The sequence below is a fragment of the Crocodylus porosus genome, unplaced genomic scaffold (assembly GCF_001723895.1).
Source record: "Crocodylus porosus isolate Cpor-Errol unplaced genomic scaffold, CroPor_comp1, whole genome shotgun sequence".
In the NCBI taxonomy this organism is placed as follows: domain Eukaryota; kingdom Metazoa; phylum Chordata; order Crocodylia; family Crocodylidae; genus Crocodylus; species Crocodylus porosus.
Genome location: NW_017728906.1, coordinates 136,497,244 through 136,518,386, shown reverse-complemented (window position 1 = coordinate 136,518,386; position 21,143 = coordinate 136,497,244).

Sequence of the window (21,143 nt, the reverse complement as noted above, 5' to 3'; positions counted from 1 at the left end):
GCGCATGTCAGTTTAACCTCTTCTGTGCTGGCAGCACATACTCAAAAAATTTCCATGACAGGTTGCAATACACAAGGTAAATAGATTTCTGCTCCATGTGTGCAGAAACCTGATCACGTTATATACATATTTCTTATAATTTGTTATATATACACCCTTCCCCTAGACTTGTTTTCTCTGCAAAGGATGTGTTAAGAGTCCTAGTTCATCCTCCTTCTGAGACATAACTCTCATTGGTGAAAATTGGTACCAGATTCACACATTGTCCAAATTGGCACCAGCCCATTGAATTCAAGTTTAATTTTTTGTTAGAATTCAGGATTCTCTGAGTTAAAGAAACTAATTCTCCCCATTCCATAGAAAATTATAGGTATTTTGATATCTCAGATCTTGATCTGTATTAACAAGAAAAATGGTTCTCTTGTCTCCAGAATGTTTAACGGAATGAAAAACTGATGAAATACAAAAAGGAGGTATTATTTGGATATATTGAGACAAATTTTCAAAAGATTCTATCTGTAAGCCAAAATGAATTTACTTTAATGCTTGAAAATGGAAACTTTTGTGCACTCAAATGATTTGCATGCAGAAAGTTGTGTATGCAAACATGGTGGTTGGCTTTTAGCCCCATTGACATTCTGGTTGAATGAACATACATGCCAAGTTGTCTTGCTTTCACTGTTTAATAAAACATATAGGGGCATTGTTCCACAAGATAAATTCTAGTTTACAACTGAATCCCCAAGAAGTATTTTAAAAAAGTGTTTGGGGGAATGAAAAATGAGACAGTAAGTAGTTGGATGTGTGACTAGGTCTAACCATTTGTCTCTTTGTACTTGAAGATCTTTTATACTCCAGCCACAGCAGGACTACAAATGTTTTTGTTCCCTTCACTGGGACTTTTATTTTCTGTCTCTTTTTATTGCCTATACATTACAGCCCTACACTACTAAGAAAAAATAAAAATGCTGGAACATCCCAGTAGGGAAGATCAATGGAGTACTGCTCTCAATCAGTAGGGGCATCTTAAAGGACATGATTTGCTTGTAGCAGCTAACCACTCCCAAAGGGTACTAGCTGAGTTTATGCAGGACCTGCACCTTTGAGACAGCTGATTCTACAGTTATATTGCTGGAAAGCCTGTTTTTAGCTATCAAATAGAAAAGATCAGAGAAAAATACAATCTCATCCGTGAATACTTGTTTTAAAAAAAGAAATCCTAAAAATTCCATGGAAAAGCTAAAGGTGATTTTGCAAAGAATAGAAGGCAGTAACATTTTAAGCTGAACTACTCAAACAGCTATACAATGAAACAGAAAGCAACACTTTATTAAAATAAGTATTTGAAACACCAGAAAACTGAAGAGTAACATCAGGGCTAGACTCTCTGAGTACCAAATTTATAAGAAAGGTGCATGAGAGCTGTAGCTTCACTTAAGGTAGTTGAAATTCTGCAACATCCAAATTTGAGAGTCTACTGTTAGTTCCATATTTTGGCATCCAAATTAAATGGCTTCATTAATGGTTAATTTGTTAATCTGTCAAAGGTTAATTAGTGGTGTTACATTATTAAATGGCAGTGTCATGCATTTAGACAACAACAAATGAGTTTTGTGGCCACTAGAATTGTGTCATAATAGATGATTTGTGGAGCTTATGTGCTTAAATTAAAACTATGCCCTGTTTAGGAATGTGAAAGACCAAGACAGATCTACCCCTAAATAAACAAAGAAAAAAAAGAAGTATTATCATCATAAAATATATATTTTTTGCTTTACTGCCTACAAATGCTTTAAAAAATACTTAGAGCATGCTGTGTGACGTCTCCTTCTCAAGCTGACCTCTGTTGTTTCATATTTATTTATTCGTTTTTCCATCTGATTTTGCATTTGTTTTGTTGCCTTTCATCTTATACAATTTTGAGCAAGAACATGTAACTTTTTATTTATGTGTACAGACCCTAGAGGGTTGGGTCTCTCAGTTTTGTTTGGGGCCATCACCAGGAACTCAGTGGGGTGTCATTCTAAGCAGAAGGTCCCTAGATGCTACTACGCTACAATACATACATTATACATATAACCGCTACAGTTCAGATTTGGAACAGAAGTTTGAGGTTGTAAGGGACAAATTCTAATCCACCTATTGGTTTTTGAGGTCCCAATCAAGCTGCATGACAGCAGAGCGGGGTACCTAGGGAAACTGCCAGACACAGGGGCAGCAGCAATTTCTAGTAGATGCCCCTTAGTGTTATTATGCACCTTCAGCCACGGCCTTTCCACACCCCCCACAAGGTGGCACTTGGAGTAGATGCCCCAGTTGCCACACACCCCTTATACCTAAATCCTATTCTACTTTTAAGAAAAACTGTATTGCATAGGTAATGGATAAATATATAAAAGGCATTGCAGTCTCCCTCTCTCCAAGGGCAGTGTGTGTATTATTTACTAGGCTACAGAGGCAGGCTCCCTTCTGCTTATTTTTCTTCTAGGTCCATGAAGCTTTCATCTTTGGATGCCTAGTATCCTCTCTTCAACACAGGGTATGGAAGATGCCTCCAGCCCTGAAAAAAACTGTAACTGGATAGTTAGGGAATTAAACACCCTCTGAGTGATGTGAACTTAGAAAACAGGTTTCCCAAGGTCTTGACAAATACCTTCAGCCCAATTGCACAATGGTTATCTACTAGGAATGGGTGAAGCTTCAGGTGCTGATTCAATTCAGGGGAGATTTGGCCCAATTCAGTGCCTAAATCTCCAAATCTGAATCAAATCAGAGAACCAGTTAAGAGGTCTGAATTGATTCGAAACTCTCCAAATCAATTTGGGCAGTCCCCACCGGCTGCAGAAGGGAGCTGGAACTGGACTCCATGCTGGTAAGTGGGGGGCAGGGGGGGCTAGAGAAGGGGACTATGAGGGGACCCCTGCCAGGCCCCATTCCCTGCCTGCTCCCGCAGCCCCCACCCTGAGTGCCCCCCACACTGTCGTAGCTCTTCCGATGGCTGCCCTGCCCAACCCAGCTCCTGATTGTTTAAAAAAAAATGCCCATACTTACCGGGTGCTGCCAGGTGGAGGAGCAATCCCAACCACATTAGGGGCTCTACCATGAGCCCCCAACCCTTGCCCATTTTCCCAGCCCCGTCCATGGCTGCCCTGGCCCCCCCAGCTTCTGACTCTTTAAAAAACAAACAAACAAAGACCCAGACTCCCCGGATGCTACAGTGGCCTCATGGAAGAGCCCTCCATGCAGTATAGGGAAGTGAGGAGCAGTGGGGATCACCACCCACTGGGCAGGAGCTGGTGAGTGTGGAATTTTTTTATTTTTTTCGAAGAGCTGGGAGCTGGGAGTGAGGGCAGGCAGCTATTGAGAGCAGGCATGTGATGGGGCCCACGTGATTTGGATATTTGGCTGATTCAGCAGCAGCCAAATCTCTGAATCAGATTCAGCCAAATCAATTCAGGACACTGACTCGAATCACCAAATCAGATCACTCCCCCAAATCAGCAGAATTTGAAGTGAATACTAACCACTTTGCACAGAGGTGGCTTCCCCAGGTGCTGCACATAACTTTTAATTTCTCCCTCCCAAGTCAAAATTAGGGAAATTATATGCATTCATTCATTTTCCCAGGTAGAAAGACAGTCTGAACTACATAAGTAGAGAAGGATTTCTAGATGTACTGGATCGCTTCTGAGCAGGTGCAATAGGCCAAGTATAGTCATTTGTGGCAGAATTACCCTAGAGAGCAAAAAGCTATGTAAGTGCTGCATAAATGTGTTAACAAGCTGAATATGGTCTTGGATCACTAATGTGTCTATCAGAAATGGTTTTTTAGGAGCGTAGAGTATAATTTAGACTGAATATAGGTGCTTAATCCAACAGTGCTTGGATTCTCCACTATAATCCCATCTAACCACTTAACTGCCTGTTAGTTTATAAACACTGGTTTTACTGGTAAAGTGGCTTAGACAGCTATGCCCAAATCCATCTCTCCTTTAGACAGGTAAACAGTTCTTATGTGGAAGTAGGGCAAGAGAGGAAAATCGAACTTACCAGCATTTAGCTCAGAAAGCCATTTTTCCTAGAAGTGACTCAGGTTCTCAATGACCTGTCATCTGAGGGACTATGAACATACGTGAATTACTTTCTAAGGTAGAACCCTAATCAGGAAGTCATGAACAAGACGAAGCAAAAAATTCCCTTTGAAATTGAACAAGTGCACAACTGGGGGTGAAGGGGAAGGCAACATAGGAGGTACCAGAAGAAAAGCAAGCCCAAGCAAGAAGCAGCTATGTGCTTGGGGCAACTGGAATGTACAGAAGCAGTGGTGACTCCATCTGCGCTGTGCCACAAGCATGACATGCAAGTTCTGTGATTCAGTGAGATGTGCAGTAATTTGGGATTTATGTACAAATTGAAGAGGTATTAGTTTAATTATTGAAAGTGTAATTTTAAACTCTTTAATTAACTATCACAAATAATAGTAAAGGATGTACTTTTAATTTACTTTGTATCTATTAAATAATCTAGGACTATTTAAGTGGCAACAGTTGGTACTTGATTCTGTTTAGGAAACAAAGAAAATTACTGGTAAGACAGTATTGTTATAAATGCTTACAAACTAAATCTATCCTTTTATTTTCCTTTTATAATAGTAAGGGACAGATGTTGCTCTCAGATAAGTATTTATAACTCCTAATGATGGAGTACTCATGGGAGTACTCATTTTCCTATTGATGCAAGTTTTGTACTTAAATTGTAAGCTCTTTGAAAGAGAGAATGTTTTTGTCATCTGAACATACTCAGCTCCCCTGTGTCCTGGGGTCTATGAGTAGGACTCCAATGTTCTCTCATTATACAAATAAATAGTAACAGTAAGCTATAAAGAATTGCTAAGTTTGCATGAAAGATATTTAGCTGAAATGTTTTTGTCTTTTCTTGATATTTTTATTGCAAATTTTAACTCATATAATATTTTAATTTACATTTATTCTGGTTTATAATTAAAACACTCTTGAGAAGTTGCTGCTGGCATGAATTCTAACAGTTCAATGGGTTTCTCTACAGCATTATGTTAAACCATTATGCTGAATCCTGCCATTTCAAATGGTTTGCCAATAGTCAAAACAGCTCCAACAGTTTTGGACAGAGTGATTAGCTGGCTGAAGCACAGGTCAATTTATTGGATGCTGTTTAATTTCTTTTTTTATAATCTTCTCTGTAAAAAGACCTAAAGGCCAAGGTCCATACAAGGGTTGGTGGGGGTGGAAGGAAATTCTTTTGCCTTAGAACCTTCTGTTATTGCATTCCTAGAGCCCTCCCTCCTTTCCTTGTATCATGCTTTATCTACTATAATGTGTTCAACGGTGCAATTAGCCTATTGAGCTGATCTCCATAGTATACACTGTTGTGGTTCAGAAGTCTTACTCTGTAATGAGTCTGCAGGGTAGACGACTACAGTGGAGATTTATAGTATGGGTCTATAGAGATCAACCAAGTGTATTTTCTGCAGTGCTAACAATCTATGCAATAATAAATAAAATAGTACCTAGATTTTTATTTTAACATTTCTACTCCATGCATCATGGAGTTAAAGACACAGGCACATCTGGCTTGTACGAATCTCCTGCCTGTTCCATAAACATTTTAGTGGAATACAGACACTTCCAAAAACTTTAAACATCAAGAGTCATAGATAAGAAGATTCTCTCTTGTTGAGAACACAGATCCATGCCTACACCTACAGTTATCTTAGAGATAACAACTGATCTGTTCTAGATTAGTAGTTATCTCTAAGACACATACCAAATAGCCCCCTTGCTCCTTTCTGGATGCCAATAGCACCTTATTTTTGCCTACCCCAGAGAGTAGTTTTAAAGAGAGCATGGATAATTTTTAACTTGTGGTCTAAGATCATACACATTACGAATTGTCCATGCTATTTTTAAAACCTCTCAGTTCATAGAGCACTGTGCTAGAAAATCAGAGAGACTTACGACTATTGGCAGTTTGTCCCCAGTTCCAGAGTGAGATGCACAGATGAAAGCCTGTTGCATCCTGTTGATCCCAGGGACCACCAGGACCCCCAATGGGACCTTGGCCTAGACCTCCAGGGCAGCCAGAGGTAGGTGGGGTCCACAGCAGAGACGGAGGGACCTCAACCCCAGACAGCTGCTGGGCAGTTGAGTCAGAGCCAAGGAGGGACATGCCCCCCCAGCTCCTAATTTGCCTAGCCCCCAGAGAGCCATGTGACTGGAGCCCCATGAACAGGCCATGCAAACAAGTGTGCTTGTCTCCTGGTGCATGAGTTAGTGTAGGAGTTTGGGCAAGAGGATGAGCGGGAGGGACAAAGGCCCTGCCAGTGCACCACAGGGTAGATAGCCACAGTTAGCCAGACTACCATCTGTAAAATGTGGATGGGCACACACTGCACCCTGAAAGTCCCCTCAGGGTCTGAGACCCCCCCACTCTGGCTCCCCAGAGGCCTCCACCCAGATGGAGCCCATGGTTCCAGGCTCCACGCAGATGCAGCCTTTGGCTCTCAGCTGTGAGGGCTGCCTGAAACCTTTTCAGGCTCTTGGGTCTAGGAGCATAGCCACCTCCCCTTGTGAGGTGTTCTCCCTTTTAGGGTCTCTGGTGCACCATCTGGAAGAGCTCCAGACCACAGTCCAGAGACTGCGTGCCTTCAGGGATGGTGAGCAGGAAATAGACTCCTACTACCAGGCCCTTCACCCCACGGAAGCAGAGGGTAGACCAAGGTCACCTTCCAGAACATGGAGGACCCAGGAACTGCCCATTCTGTCCAGCCAAGAGGTTGGACCAAGGTGGTCAAGGCCTGCTGCACCAAGGTCCCTGCCCCACTGGAGCTTTGCAACAGGTAAAAAACTTTTGCAGCCCCAGCAGAGCCTGCTAAGTTGCCAGCTCTGGTAGACAACACAGGCTGAACTGCAGCTACTCCCCTGGCTCTCCCTAAGATAAAATGCAAAGTGTTTGCCATGGGAGACTCCATCCTTAGGGGATTGAGGGGGCAATCTGCCACCCCAACCCCTGAGTCCACTGTTTTTCTGGAGTCCATATTTGAGACATTGCGGAGAAGATCCCTGAGCTCCTCTGGTCCTCTAACCACTACCCTATGCTCCTTATCCATGTGGGCATGAATGACACGGCTCGGAGTAATCCCAGCTGGGTTATGAAGTGCTACAGGGATTTGGGAGTGGGGCTAAAGGGGTTTGGAGTGCAGTTGGTGTTTTCATCAATCCTCCCAGTCTCGGGCTATGGGCTAAAGCGGGAGAGGAGAATTGAAGTAGTAAATCAAAGACTGTGGCACTGGTGTCATCAGGAAGACTTCGGTTTCCTTTCATGCCACTGTGGTCTGGAGCTCTTTTGTCCTGCCAAGTTAGCTGGTCTGTTGCCTCAGCCTGGCTTTATGAAACCTGTAGCCACATACCACTAGGTCTTCTGACCCAGCACTTCACCACCAGGCCTGTCAATCATAGTCCTAATTATATTCCCTGCACCTGGGGTAAGCAGCTATTTTCTTTAAAGGGCTCTCCACTCCTACTGGTTCCTTGAGGGCCCTGGAGCTGAGTCAGGTGGTTGTTCCCTGGCTCTCTCTTCAGTAAAGGTGTAGGGACCCTATTTCACCTCCCCCCCACACACTTTTCTTTCCAAGTGTAGGATTTGGTTGATGCTTCCACTGGTTTTCTTCCTCACTCTTCCGGGAAAAGAAGTCTGCATTTCTATGCTGTTTTCCTGCCCAGTGCTCTATAATGAAATTTTAGAGTTGTAAGCTTGCTTAAGTACCATCAGATGGACTGTGGGTTATCTGCTTTCTTTTGATAGAGCCATTTTAAAGATGCATGATCTGTTACCACTATGAATTTCTCCCCTAAAAGATAGTTATGGAAACTATCCACCTCCCACTTTATGGCAAAAAACTCCTTCTCTATGGCAGCATACACTCATTCATGAGGATGCAATTTGTGGCTGATACATGCTACCAGAAACTCTTCCCCATTATCCTTATACAACAGTACTGCTTTACCACTATTTTGGATGCATCAGTTTGTACTAGAAAGGATTTTTCAGTTCTGGGCATATATGACTGGTTATGAGGATAGGGCATTTTTTACCTTTCAGAAAGCTTCAGCCACTGCAGGTGTCCATTGGACTTTGTTTGGGGCAGCTGCCTTGGTAAGCTTGGATAGAGGTGCTGTGAGCTCTGAAAACCGTAGGCACAAGTCAATGGTAATAGTTTGCAAAACCTAAGAAGGCCCACACCTGCCCCTTCATATGTGGCATGGAGTATTCCTTCAATGCATCCTATCAGCTTTAAGTTGCCCTCTCCCTAACACAGCAATTAAGTTTTCTTCTCTCTACCAGGATTCAAAGGTATTGCATTTCCTCTTTGCCTAGAGTGCACATTGGGGGTGGGCAGGGTAGGGTTGCTGTTAGCCCCACACTCCTCAACTTCCCTGTGTGGAAGAAATCAAACTTCGCGTTGTGGTTGAATCAGAACTGACAGAGCCAGCTTTTCGTTATTTAAGGCTATACTGTGATCACAGGGAGAATTCCATACAGCAAGGGGAATCACTCACTTGTCTGTTTCAAAGGATTTCTCAGACTCTCTAAGTTTACAAGCGTATTTATACTAAAGACAGAGAAAGAGATAAAAAATGCACCTTGGAGAAACAAAACAATAGTAAATTACACAGAAACTTAGAAAGTTTACTTAAACAGCTATCTTTGCATAGGGCAAGATCTCAGGATAACCCAAGGAATGCAGGAATGCGGATTCCTTATCTCAGAATATTTGAATTAAGCAGTATCAGCATGTTTGGTCTTTGTCTGTTTTTCTAGTCAAGTAAGCCAATTACTTCTACACCTGGCATCTCTCTGAAAGCTCTCAAATATTCATCCTAACTCTGTGAGAACATTATTACATCATCAATGTAAGCAGCTGTATAATCTCCATTGCAGGCTTCATAGTCCATCAGTCCTACTCTCTCAGTTACCTCTTAGGGTCTCTGCCTTTTGGCCATTAATTTAGAGGGTTCACTTGGGAGCAGGACCAATATCTAATTCCCTATTTTGAACTGCTACTCACATGGTGGTTGTACATTGCTGCTCACCTGTTTTGAATGGCTTCCTCCTCACTAGGGGACATAGTTCCTTGGTGTCATCTATCCCACCATACAACCCCTCCAAAAGAGTGGGGAGAGGGAAGAAGAATGAAACAAAATTATGAGTTCAGGAGGGTTTGCTCCGTTTCCTCCCCGGCCCTGCCATTAGGATAAAGGAGGTGCCTCCTTGGCTCTCACTCTAAGATCTCTTCATTCTCACAACCACCAGTCAGTATCCCACTCCTGGTACCTGGGAACTCTCTGGGAGATAACCCATTGTCTGGCCAGGGGCGCTAAGGCTCCTCTTCCTGGGCCGTTATTCCTCTCACACTGCTGAATGAATCTTGTGGAATCGCTGTCCCCTGACATCATCTGAGGCATTCCGCTTCCAGCACCCCATGGTCCTTTCTAGTCTGGTCGGTCACTGCTTGTGCTGTGGCTGCCCTGCCGGGCTTCCTCTTTTTCTGCTCCCACCAATCTCCACCAGTGTAGAGCACCTCCTCTGGCTGTCCTGCCTCCTGGTCACACCAACCTCTGCTGGTGCAGAGAGCCCCCCACTTGCTCTCCCTCCTCCCAGCCCAAATGACTCTCTTACTTCTGAATATGTCTGCCATCACCAGTGCAGAGAGCCTTCATTGATTCTCTCCCCTCCTGCTTTCCCCTGCCTCCACAGCTGGTCCTTTTTGTTCCCACCGGATGGTGATTGCCGATGACATCACTGGCCAGCCTCAGCTGTATAAAGACATGGCTTACAACCTGTGTGGGTTCCCTCCTTCACTCCAGCTGTGCCACAGGCCCTGCTGCAGGTAAGTGTTCTTCTTGTATTATTTTTTTTTCTTTCATGCACGGTCCCCACCCAAGGAGACCCCAGGGTGTGGTTCGGGGCTCTTTCACTTGATCACCCCCTTGACACCCTGCAGTGTCCAATGGAACTTTTCAACTAGTCCATCAGTTTGAAAATGGCATAATTATATCTGTAACCTTTTACTATGCAGTGTTTCACACACCCTAGAAATACTAAAGATATAAAATTACTGCCTTGATCAGCCAGTATCTCCACTGGTAAATCAACTTATTAAAAATATTCTCACAACTCCTTTGTGATCTTCAGCATAGTAATCACCATGAGAACAACCACCTCCAGATACTTAATGGCATAGTCCACTAACACGAAGATATATTGGCATCCTGATGTACTCTTCATAAGTGGTCCTACAATATCTATAGCTAACCTCTGAAAAGGCTCTTCTATTAGTGACATTGACACTAAAGAGGCTTTTCAGGCCATCTCTGCCTCCACCAACTGGCATTCTGGGTAAGACCTACAAAATTCCAGCACTTCTTGGCAAATCCCTGGCAGAAAAAAAAAACAAAAAAACACAGAAGAGAAGGTGTTCTTGAGTCTTGTTGCTCCCCAAGTGCCACCACCCCATGAGTTCATGTGTCACTTTCAGTAGGGCTTTCCAATGTATTTGGGGTATTAACAACTAAGTAATCCCGTCCCCCTCCATGGGCTGTTGGTCTACCCAATATTATAATCCTTTCCTTACCTCAAATCATGGGTATGTTTGCATGAGGTCCTAGTGCAATATTTCTTTGTTGCTCTAAGCCAATTAAATGATTTTTTTTCTGAATGATCTTACTTCCTAATATTTTCTTAGCTCTAGTAAAATTGCTAAATGTTCCTTCCCACTAACTGTTACTTCCTGATTAGGGCTAATACCTAGTTGCTACTTAATGGACTTCCTGTTTAAATTGAACTCTACTTGAATAGAGTTCAGTGTGGGTAAAACTGGCCCTACAATGAAGTAGATATTCTAGCTGAAAACCTATTATATTTCTATTACTCTATATAGCCAAACCTGACATATCTCACTAGAAATTAATGTAAATCAAAGCAAACCATTAAGCACTGGAAGAAGCTGTATAATAATATATTGTTGCCAGCTCTAACTTCTAATTCTTGAAAATGTTGTTAACTTTTCTAGTCTCACTAGAGTTTTTTTCCCCATTTTTGGTAATTACAAGTTGATAATGTATTCTGCTATAGCTATAATAAATGGAATACAGAGAAGAGGAACTGCTGGGAGGGAAGATTATAGATTTATCATTCCTCTGTGTGTGCTCAGCTATGCACATTTCATATGATATATTTTCCTTTGATAGCATTTATTTCCTGTGCATATACAAGAACAAATTTGTGAAACTCCAACACCCCTAGTGAGCATCCTAGCTTTAAAGGGATGCTAATGAGCCATCTACTGAATCAGTAAATCTGATTGCTCATGCAAAATGGATCGTTCATGCAAATTGATAAAAATAAGGCATTGTTTGCTCTATTAATAACAGTGGACTTAAAAGGGCAATAGCAAGAACTCCAATTGAAATATCTAAGTACAGAATAACTGCAAATAAAATTACAAAGGTAAAAGTATAATTAGACAACCTTACAGAAGATTCATTTATTTAATGTTTATCATTATTGTACTCTCATCCTTTTGGAACAAACATATAATTAAGTGTGTCTGGCTATATTTCCTGTGATAAATTTAGATAGTTTACATGAAAGCTAATATTAACATACATAGTCAACTGGCATAGCATATGTCTACATATCTATTAATACAACTGATTTTATAGTGAGAAAAATCAAAATGTGTTTTCAGTTTTGAAAGAAACTACACCCCAGATCTTTTCAAAATATGACATGCGCCAAAGGTCTATACAGACTAAATTTTATATCTTTTAAAATAAATAATAAGGTCAGATTAAAAATGATTATATTTTAATTCTAATGAAATATAGAATAACCATAGAATTCAAAGAAATAGAATTTTAGGAAGAATAAAAGGTATGGTTCTCAGAACTGCTGAGCTCATAGCAGGTGAGGCTATTTGTCACTGGTTCCTACCAAAGCCAATAGAAGATGTGACTGCAATATCTCGCTTGAGATGCACCTAAATGTTTCTCTGGAATGCATCCTAATTGAACACACATGGATAAATGATGATGAACGATGCAATACTTATCTGTATGTATTTGAAACATATGCTCTAATGGCCCGATACATTCCCATGGTAAGCAATGGCAAAACTCCTGTTATAACACTTAAGGTAGTAAAGGGAATGTTTAAAGTTCTAATAAATTTTAAAAATATAACTAAGAAGTATAATTTTAAAAAAAAGTTGAAGCAATGAAACTATAAGCAAAGGAAACTAGAGGTTAAATATCTGGAAAAGCTTCTTAGCAATGTATTTTCTTAAACTGGAGGCCTTACAGAACCGTAGAACTACCAAAACAACCGTGACAACAAAAGTTCACCATAGCAGTGCAAATGAGGAAAAATCAACTAACAAGAATCAAAGAACAAATACAAATTACCAATAAAATAAAATAATTTATAGGTACAAAATGAAATATCAACTGTAATATAACAGCAAGAAAATAGGTGTAGCAGTTTCTGAGTAATGTAGGGGAGGAAAAAACTATATACCAGTCTTCTCTAATCACTGAACTTATGAACTTTACCCTTTGAAAGTCACAAAACTCTTTTCAGGCTGGGACATACTCTTTTACCAACTAGAAGGTGTACCACTACTCTCTAGCAGTCCCTACCTTCTTGAGATCACCCTATCTCAGAAGGGTACGACATGTAATTCACTTTCATGTTGGTCACTGTCAAATTGACAATTTTCAGAGAAGCTGGCTGCCTCTTTAACAGCTGGATGCTTCATCAGTGAAATGACCAAATGTCTTGCCATTGCTATGACCAGGGATCCTGGCTTTCTCTGACAAAAAAAAAAAATTCCAATATTCAGATGTATATTTCTTGTTTCGTTTTTATCATGTAAAAATGTGGGTTAAGAAAAATATATATCCATATATTAGTGGTATTTCATTTTAATCATGGAAAAATGTGGATTTGGGATTTGGGGGAGGAGGGGTAATCAGAGAAAACTAGGATCTTCGGCTAGTAACTATTGTAACCAAAAATGGATAGTTTGCTATTGGTCAATATGAGGCCAGATTGCCCAGGTGAACCCTGGTTCATGACTGGGCTCCTGAGTTTCTAGGTGCTACTAAAATATGCATACTAAATAACAATAAAATGTATTTCAGATTATCTGAAAAACAAGATAATGAAACATTCAATCAAGTGCTTAAATTCTTTCTGATAACATTTTAATAATACGCACATGTATGCGTGTGTGTGTTTCATGCATGTGCATGTACACATATTAAATATACCTACACACACACACACACACAAAGTACAGGCACATATCTATACTATTATGCATACTGTGTGCCATCTCCATTAATAAGTATGAAGCCTCACTGTGATAGATAAAATTGTTCAGAGAGGGACTTGGGTGAGAGACCCTTATGTATTCATATTCCCATGCCTTGTTCTGGGAACACGTTGCACAGGGCAATGCTGCGTGGGACATATGTATTCTCATGCCTTACTCATTTTTGGAAGACATCCCCACTCGATGGCTGTCAAATGCACTAGCAAAGGAGCTATACTATAATCGGGAGGAGCAATGCCAAATTGTTCAAGATTCACTGCCATGTATGCTTCCAGCTCAGCAACAAATAGTAGATGCAATCCTGAAAGCAGTGGAGAATCAAGAGCCACTTCATGCATTTGTTGATACACTTGGTGATATAGGAAAAACATTCTGCTTCAATACAATTCTTTCAGCAGTGCACGGGGAAGGGAAGATTGTACTGGCTATGGCATCTAGTGGAATTGCTGCTTATGGGAGGCAGGACTGTGCACTCTTGTTCAAGGTACCTCTGAATATGTTGAAAACCAGCACCTGCAGCATATCCTGCTGAGCTGATTCGAGAATCAGCTATCATCATCTGGGATGAAGTACCAATGACTCATTGATACATGCTGGAGGCTGCAGAACAGACACTGTGAGATTTACTACAGAGCAATTTACTTTTTGGTGGCAAGATAATAGTACTTGGGGGTTTTTGGCAAATACTGCCTGTGGTGAAAAATGCCTCATGGCCACAAATAGTAGAGGCATGCTTGAAGCAATTTAAGTTGTGGAAACACAAGATTTTCCAATTTCGTGAGAACGTGCGAATACGTAAGGGAGGTTTTGATGCACAAAGTGCAAAATACGCTCAATGGCTTTTGGATCTGGGAAATGGACAACTTCCAAATATCGACAAAATCATTACTCTTCCTCCTGAGCTCTGCATGCTTCTGGATCTCTCAGCAATGATAGAATGGACATTTCCAAACCTGTTGGATAATTATCAAAATCCAGGATGGACATCTGAAAGAGCTACTTTGGCACCATATTATTCCATTGTACAGGAGATCAACAATGCTATCGTGGCAAAATTTCCAGGCCAAGAATGAATTTGTACAAGCACAGATGCTATTTCAGAGGATGAAAGTATTATGGCTGTGGCAACTGAGTACCTGAATTCCATGGAGGTGTCAGGTTTGCCTCAACATCAGCTCCACCATAAGCCTGGAATGCTAATCATGCTTCTGCAAAACCTTGCCCCTAAGGATGGTCTGTGCAATGGAATGCAGCTATCGGTGTAATCTGTCATCAATAGCAGACTACTCGAGGCAAAAATACTTGGATCAGAAAGAACAGTACTAATTCCTCAGATAGCCCTGAGCTGTCTGACAACACGTTTCCATTCACATGGACATGTCAACAGTTCACTGTGAAGGTGATATTCAGCATGACCATCAATGCAGTGCAGGGGCAAACATTAAAAAAGTAGGAGTGTTCCTTCAGGATCCTGTCTTCACCCATGGACAACTGTATGTGGCTGCTTCCAAAATCTCTTACCCAGAAAACATCCATTTTGCAATGACTGCTGACTTGAGTAACAAAACCAGGAATGTTGTATATATGGAAGTGTTGTAAAGCTCTTACAGTAAGAAAGTGTGATATTGTTTTAGGATTTTGTGTATGTGGAAGTGTTGTGAAACTGTTGGAGTGCAATGAAATGTGATCTCAAGCAAAAATTAGCTCATTGGATTTTTATGCAAGCAATGTTGCATGGGGCATCTATTCTGTGTGTGTGTGTGTGTGTGTGTGTGTGTGTGTGTATGTATAGCATGTCTAGTGTGTGTGTATAATACGTATAAACACATGCACATATATATAGTATGTATACGTATGTATAGTATGTACACATGTATATATGTGTGTATATACTTTTACACATATAAATTATATATATCATATTTATGCATGCATGTATTTATATATGCGAGCACATATAGACATTCAAATTATATTTTATATAATTGTGTGTGTGCGCAAACACACACACACAGAGGCTTGGCAGAATTCAATTTTTAATGTTTTGAATAATTTCAACAACTAAAATCAGTGTTTATTTTTAAGCATTTATTTTGATTTTTATCAATTAAAAATTTCAGGATTGAGCAGAATTAGGGATGTGGGGGCAGATAATTTAGTAATGACAGTACTGTTAAAGGCTTTATAAAACTACATGTCAAAATATAAGAAGTAAATATCCATAAATCAATAAATGATACCAGCCTTAAAAAAATCTGTTTATTCATAAGGAAAGAGCCCAGTGGGGTAAGGAACAGAAGAGGAGGGAAGCAGTACTCCCAGAATTCTGGGAAATCGGGTATAGGCTGCAGCCCACTTTCCCAGCCTAGCCCAGCCTGGGCAAGCCTCTGATGCCAGTGAGCTGAAGCGTCAAATACTCTTCCCTCTCTCAACCTTGTGGGCTTTGGGTAGGGACTTGTTTAAGTGGCCTCTTATCTCCCTCCGCCACTTCCCTGACCTGTGAAGGAGCAGCTAATTGCTTAATTGATGAGCAAGAATCCTGGTTTTCTCTGATAAAAAAATCCCCAATATTTGGATTAAAAAACAGTAACCCAAAATCCACATTTTTCCATGATTCAAATATTTCATTTGAATCATGAAAAAATGTAAATTTTGAGGGTTTTTTTTTTTTTAATCTTCAAATTGGGAATTTTTTTTTTTTATCAGAGAAAACCAGGATCTCCATTGATGAGTCATTAGGCCACCTGCTGTTTTTCTGTCTAACCCTTCTACCTTCTGACCCTCCATATCTCTTTTCTCCACTGTGTATCAACAGGGACAGAAAATCCCCTTTACTGTCCCCCTTCTATAAATTTTGATTATTACCAATGGAAATATTTTTCAGTCAGTCTGTATGAGATAAAATTAATGTTTATCAATAAAAAATGAATCCTGCCAAACCCCTCCTGGCCTCCCTCTCCTACCCTCTCTCTCACTATATAAATATATATATATATATGCCGGTAAGTGTAAGGGACACATTAGAGGCCTTGGCATAAGTGCCTCCATCTTGTATATATCCTCCAGTATATAAATGTTGAGATGATCTTTGTATAAGCTTGTAAAGAAACAGGATGGCAAGACTAGATTCCATGATTTTTTTCCCCTGTGTTTTTATTAATGCAAACAGGAAAGCACTCGTGTAGATGTTTTCCTATAGCTGCATAAACAAAGCAATTGACACTCATTGCCATAAAGAATAGCACTCATTGTTAAGAGTGGAAACCAAATTAATAACCAGGGATCCTTGTTTTCTCTGATATAAAAAAATCCCCAATTTTAGTATTAAAAAGAATAACCCCAAATACACGTTTTTTTCTGTGATAAAAATGAAACACCAGTAATAATATATATAAAATTAAAATGAAATACCACTAATATCTATCTATCTATCTATCTGTGGTGGTTCATCTTAATCACAGAAAAATGTGCATTTGGGGGTTATTTTTTTAATCCAAAAATTGTTTGCTCGTTTTTTATCAAGAAGACCAGGATACCTGCTGGCAACTTCCGAGGCCATCTTAATTAAGCTGTTGTTAAGTATTTGTCATAAATTTTTACTTTGCTCAGGGGATGGTTTTTATGATCAACCCCTTTCATTACCATATACCAGATCAGGTTGCAAATAGATGCATGCCATTCATGATTGCATATAGATGATTGTAGACCATAGGGAAGTACAGAATCATGGACCTGAACTGCTGGAAGAACTGAACAAAATCTCAGAGTTCCTGAGGTCTGGCCTACACCTGTCAAAATCCACCAAGCATTAGGCTTAGTGGTTAAATTGAGGGTTTGTTATCAGCATTCATAAACAGGGGGAATCTTAATACTCTATATTACATATAAACTCATGGAGCACATGATCATGAACAGACTAGAGAACATCATTGATCCCCAGCTCCCAAAAGAACATGCTGGCTTTTCAAAAATGTGGTATACCATTGAGAAAGTTATATTACTTACATCTGACACATAAAATGTTTTTGAAATGAGGCAGAAAACAGGTGCAGTCTTTATTGACCTTACAGCTACCTATGACACTGTATGGCTCCATGCCCTCAAATATAAACTGCACTCTATGATACCTGACTGCAAGCTATGTGTTTTCATCATGAACATGATCTCTAGGAGATTATTCAAACTTACTACCAGTCAAAGAGAAAAAAGCAGACTACAAACCCCAAAGAATGGAGTTCTCCAAGGGTCAATGCTGGTACCAATACTCTTCAGTGTATATATCTCAGATTTTCCACATACATAATCTAAGTGATACATGTATGCTGATGATGTCACCACAGTAGCCCAAGGAATAGACGTGACAGAACTGGAAACAATACCATGTACTGACATAGGAGGAACTCATCACTGACTATCTCCATAAGTATCACTTAAAGTTGAGCATTTATGAATCAGTATCATCATTCTTCCACCTAGACAATCATTGAGCCAAGAGTACACTGAATATCATAGTAGGCAATCACATCCTTCCCCATGAAGCATACCCCAATTTACCTAAGAGTTACATTGACCATTCATTCACCTATAAACATCACATTCAGAAGGAAAGCAGTATAGTCTCTTCACACATAGATGCCTTAAAATGCTTATCCAGCATGACATGGGGTACCAACTTCAAAGTGCTTAAAACCACCACGTTTGCAATTGCATATGCCCCATGAGAATACTGTACTCCTGTATGGTCCAGAAGTTGACACACAAAAAGTTTTGACACTGTATGTAACAGTGTACTGAGACTTAGACTGCACAACTTACAAATACAGATGTACTTCCAGTACTGTTGATAATTAGAACAAATGATATGAGAGACAGACCATAACATCATTACAGTCAACAGAGGCAAGAGATAATGAAAATCACCTGCTCCACCAATAGTTAACTGATAAGGAGGCTTAAGAGGCTTAAAAGTTGTAAACCATTTGTGCATGAAGCTCACAAGCTCCTGAAAGAGATTGGGGATACTGAATCAAAACAATGGGCAGTGAGAGTGGGCCAACTACTGGGAAAGCTCCCACCTATTCCTACAGTGTTTTATACCAACACCAAATTAATCCCACTTTGGGCACAACTTTGACACATGCCAAGCCAGAAGGGTTACTAGAAGTAGAGGTTAAGGACCAAGCTGAGGTCAAACCAGGGTTCATATGCTAAGCCAGGAGCAGATTTCAGGATGCAAGCCAAGATCAAAGCAGCATTGTGAAGTTCAGGGAGTAAGTACATGGGCAGAAATTCAGGAACAGGAACCAGGGAAGTTTCTCAGATGAAAGCTACACACAGACTTAAGCCAGTTTGGTGCACAGAAGAGGCCAGGTGCTGCAAAATCTTAAGAACAACCCTGGAATAAATTAGCAGGCTCAGCTGGCCCTGCTTATTGGGGTTGAGTGTTGCCAACTTAGTTGCCTGGTTGCAGTGCAGAGGCCCTAAAACACCCATCCTCCCAGACAGGAGAACATTTTAACATTTTCATTGTCTGACTCTGAATGTTGTTTAAGCTTATGTTTAGCTTTCAAATAAAGTGATTCTCTCGAGAAGAGACACGTGTGCTTTCTTTATTTCAGGGCCCCTTCCAACAAAATAAGGTCTCTTTGTCCATGAATGATATATGCCCCTAGCAGCTGGTGGGGCACAGCAGTAGTGGGAGCATGGCAGCGGCAGGAGCAGTGGTAGTGTGGCAGTGTAAGCACGGACTGCCTGCAGGCACCTTTTGACAGGGATGAACCACCACACTCAGGGGGTGCACATGGACCCACATGAGGTGCTTCCCTTCATTTTGGTGTGCTGTGTGAGGATGAGATATCTCTGGAAAGAGATCATTTTATTGGAACCAGGAGCTGGGTGTTTATACCTTGTGTTTCAGTAAGGAAAACCTTTTTAGGTGTATAAAACTCTAAGATGGATGGTGTCTGTTCTGTCATAGGAGATACCGATTCAGTTAAAATAGGTTTACCACTAACTACGGAACAGGAGGTATGACGATACTTATCCTCAGGAGAACAACCTCACTGGAAGAGGGAAGCCTTCTAGGTTGACAAACTCGATCCATTCTTGGTTTTGAACAGAGAGTGGGGAAAATTAAATGCTGTTAAAGGGTAACTTTCTAAAAAGAACAGCACAAGACAAAATGTTGCTTTTGTTCAAGGACTATCATGTGCTGGTAGAAAGTGTTCTGAACTAATCACTGGCTTGAAGATGCAGTTAAGTGAGTGCAAAGAGAAATTAGCCCACACAGAGAGTAAAGTGATCAAATTACAGCATGTTGTGACTACAATGCAGGCTTCCTTAATGAATTCTGCATTGCAGGCTACTACCTTAGCAAATGCAAAAGACTGGTATGAAAATTGACACAGAATTTGAGAACAAGTTCAAAAACAACAGAAAAATGCCTTGTCTGCCTATCATGAGGTATGTGAGGAAAAAATATTCTTCCTTAGAAGAACAACTCTAAGCTACGCAGGGAGTGGTAGCAGCAGCAAAATCCAAGCCTCTCTCAGTGGCAGAGAGAGACACAGGGCCAGGTTAAATGGTAATGTTAAGAGGCTTTTGGAGCTCTTAACCCCTGGATTGACTGCAAATTAATACCTTTTAAATGGCTTTAAACACTCATTATTCAGGTGAAATTTACAAAACTCCAGGGCTGGATTTTCTCTAATCCACTTAATTTTGCTTTTGTTCCATTAAGGTGTGGCAACAGCTATTTTGCTCAAATTGAAGTCCTCCAGCATCCCAGAATGCAGTGTTCCCTCCTGAGTTAGGGAGAGCGGGGACTCTGGAGCACAGCAGGGCTGGGCACATTGCCTTACTTCCTGGGCACATTGGGCAGAGCCAGCACTGTAGCCCTGGAGTGTTCAGTAGCTATGGTGTGTCCTACCATCACCCAAACCAGCTCGCTGCCCTTGTTGGAGGCATGGATAGTGATGGTGTGGTGGAGGGGGAGAGAGGGGTGATATCTGGAGTGGAGAAAAAAGGAATGGGCCCCTCCAGAGCTTATCCCGCTCACCCCCACTCCATTGCTGACTAGGCTGGCAACTGGCAGGATGCAACCTGAGCTCTGAGGGACCTGATCCTTTTTTCCCCCAGAGCTTCCCTCTCCCTGCCCCATGCCACTGGTGGTAGGAAAGAGTTGCCTGAGCTCCAATGAAAAAAGGAATGGGCTCCTCAGAACTCAGACTATCCCCAGCCAGTGGTATGGCGGGGTGAGTTTCAGCAAGCCCAGAGAGACCAAAGGAAGCTGCTTTCCTGAGTCTCTCTGGTCTCATTCCAAACAACACAGCACATCTGCATTTGGATCAGGACTGCCAGGGCTTAAGCTTAAGTGCCATGCTCTCAGTGAGCAGCCAACAGTGACAGTTAAGAGTGAGACCAGAGAGCCCCAGTGCAAGTGCTATGGTGGTGGGCCTGCTCTCTGCTCAGCTGAAACTATGACCCACTCTGCCCCTAGTTCCTAGTCCTTCCCCTTGTTACCTGTCGGCTCCATGTTCTTGGGGAACCCTGACACAGGACACAGACTGTCTGACTCACAAAGAATCGCACCCCCGACCTAAACAGAAGCTGATTAAGATGCAGTGAGAGACACACCTAAAACCCTCCAGATAAGGGTGACAAAAGTGAAACAACTGCCCTAGGTCTCATTTGCATCTGAGATGGGAACAGA